Source organism: Lucilia cuprina, chromosome 4, assembly GCF_022045245.1.
Source record: "Lucilia cuprina isolate Lc7/37 chromosome 4, ASM2204524v1, whole genome shotgun sequence".
NCBI lineage: Eukaryota > Metazoa > Arthropoda > Insecta > Diptera > Calliphoridae > Lucilia > Lucilia cuprina.
Window position 1 is genome coordinate 47,457,783 of NC_060952.1, and position 3,285 is coordinate 47,461,067.

The 3,285-nt window shown below is 26.0% G+C and overlaps 1 protein-coding gene across 5 annotated transcripts in view; it reads left to right on the forward strand.

Annotated features, from left to right (window-relative positions):
- Positions 1–3,285, forward strand: part of LOC111686302 (protein PFC0760c) — a 28,137-nt gene that overhangs the window by 21,879 nt on the left and 2,973 nt on the right. The window lies entirely within an intron of this gene.

The window sequence follows — 3,285 nt, forward strand, 5'->3', positions numbered from 1 at the left end:
CTTTACAAAAAATAAAAATTTTATAAAAGTAAAAATTTTAAAAATATACTCATGGTGTAGGGTATTATATGGTCGGCCATGCCCGACTATACTTTCCTACTTGTTTTCGTATAAATTAGAAATTCGTAAAAAAAAACATAATGAAATATTTCGGGTTGAATTCAGCTTTTGTTTGATATTTTTACATACTCATGAATTCAAAATATTACACAATTCACAATCGGTGCCGTAACGATTTTGTCTCAAGTTTTCACTATTTCCTAGTTTTTGTTTCAAAAAATTTTGTCTGTAAAATATTAATGACATATTAATACGATACCGATAGTGAAATGGATAAATGTGATGTCCATTCTTTTAAAAAATATAGTTGTTGATATTTGTAAGTGCTTGTCACGATGTTTCTGAGGATCTTATTGCTTCAAAGGTTTCATATTTGTATATTTTGTTTTATGTATCATGGTGTAAGAAGAACGTATAAAGAATGTAAGAATCGTTAAAAGAAAAAAAAACAAGTAGGAAAGTATAGTCGGGCATGGCCGACCATATAATACTTTACACCATGAGTATATTTAAAAATTTTATATTTTTTATAAAGAATCTTTTATGTTGAATATTACCATAATTCCAAAATTTATACTTATATAAAACTTATTTGTGCCAATTTTTAGGGAGATAATAGAATATTTGACGTAATTATGGCATAAAAAGATCAAATCGGGAGGTACGGTTGTATGGGGTGAAATAATGGACCATTTTCAATAGGCTTCGTTCCTGTGCCAAAAAACATGCTTGGTCCAAATTTCATCAAATTATCTTGAAAATTGCGGCCTGTACCTTGCGCACAAGGTTTACATGGACAGCCAACCAAAATTAAGCTTCTTAGTCTTAGAATTTTTCTCTGCGATTTTTACAAAGTTGTACTATAATTTTTTTCACAATAAATATTAAAAAATTGTATATGCAATTTCTAAGTGAAATTAGAAAAATTTGCACACAATATTTACAAGCACATATACACACATATCTATATGTATATATATAGTATGTATACCGCACAATGAAACAATATTTATAACAATTTGGTAAATTTCCAAATTAAAATATTGTTCTTTCAGTTTGTGTACAAATTGTTCCCATACGATTTTCCGGAAATGATGTACATAGAAGAGTGATGAATAAATTCTTAATGATAATGTGTTTTTCTGTAATTTATAAAATGACGTATTAAACAAAAACATTGGTAGTATTATTGTTCGTATTGTTGTGGGAGTGAAAAATAATTTATTTAAAACTAAAATATAAAGAAAACACATAAATGTCATAGAAATATTTGCGTCAAAAACATTTAATTGTCAAATGGTTCACGAGTGCAAAATCTAGAAAGAAAATAAATTGAAATTAAGCAAAATTATAAAAAAATCAAACACATGTTTACAATCATCGATTTGGCATTGTTAGTTTTAAGTTTTTGAAAAGTGCCCCTCCTCTCATGTGATTTACTATGTAGTGCTATGTAGTAAAAAATTATTAAACAGAAGCAAAATTTAAATGCAACACTTTTAAACTTGAAACTTAACATTTTGAAATTGAAAATATTTCCAAATGCATTCGAAATATTTATTTATTTATTTTATATTCAAGTGATAATTTTAATGAAATTTAAAATTATTATCAAAGCCCATTTAATGATCAGCATTTAGAACCCATTCTATTAATATTTATATAATATTTTGATTTTTTAATCATTTATAAAAACAAAATCCGTAATAGTTTTAAATATAAATATTAATTCTATCACATCTGGAAATTCTGTTTTTGAGAAGTTATAACAACGCTAAAACAACTTTATTATATGTTGTATGACATCTAAAAGACCTTTCTTTCATTTTTTTGTTTTTGTTTAAAGGTTTATTTGATTTCTTCGATGTCATCATATATACGGGTCTTCATTAAATATTAATTCTTCATTTCATTTAAATCGGTTCAAAAAATAATAGTATTTCACTAAGGTTTCAAGAGGGTTTCCTAATAATTCATAGCTTGAGTTTTACCTTCACATTTTATGGGTTAACATTATTTGATTTTACTAAAACTTCAGATGTATATTTCCTGTTATATTGCACTAGCATGCCCTGGTTGTTCGCTACACTTTCCAAGAAAATTAAAATTGATTAAACATTTTTTTAATGTTTCAGTTTTATACGTTCAATATCACGTGATTAAATTCGCATTCAGTAAGAATATTGTATTTTTAGTTTCATTCATTTAGATTCCACATTACAGAAAATTTCGAAAGTACTATTTGAAAAAAAAATACTATAAAATAACTTTAATTGATTTAATTTTAATTTAATCAAAAATTGTATTTTTCTGTGTTTAATATTAAATACAATTCAAAAAATATAATTTTAATGAATGAAAAAGTACCAAAAGTCAATTTCAGTAGATTATCATTGACTAATAAATAGTTCCCACTTACAGAATATTATTCAGTCAAGGCCACGTATGTTAAAATTAATGTTCCTATGTCGAATATTTTAGAAAATTAAAAAAGTACCATTTATAAGATAAAAATTACCAAAAAGTTCTCTCTTAAAGAATCTAATTCAAAGAGGAAATTAGAAATATACTTTTTCGAGTATTAAGTTTACAAAATATTTCGTATTTAAATGTATATATCACAGATAAAACTCAAATGTGCTTTCAAAAAGTACTAAACAACTTACTCGAATTTGGTTTTATAAAGACCTTAGTTCTCGAATTTCCAAATAATATACCAACAGCTAATTTTGTGTGAGTAAATAAACTACTTTTTCAAATTTAAAAAAAAATCGACTCAATGTGTTTGAATAAAATAAAAATTTTATTATGTTAATTAGGCCAAAAAAGGTACCAAATCCCCTTTGTTAAAATTACGAATTTCAAGAAAGTACCAGACACCCATCTGCTAATTTTAAGAGTAGATACAGGTGCATTTAAAATTTTTCTTGTATCACTAATATTGTGTAAGATAGTTAAAAAAACTGTTTTTCCTGTTTTCCCCTTTTTACCCATAAATGTACAAATTTCCAAAAGTGTAAAAATTTCATGATTCTAGGTTCAGCCGTTTGGGCTGTGCGATGATGAATCAGTCAGACAGTAACGCTACTCTTTTATATGTTTATATGTTTATATATAAGTTAAAGTGTCCCTTGAAGGGAACACTAAAAAGTTAAAGTTGGGGCCAACCCTTGGCCCGTTTTCCTATGTTTCAAATAAGACAAGTTTTGTTAGACTACTAATTAC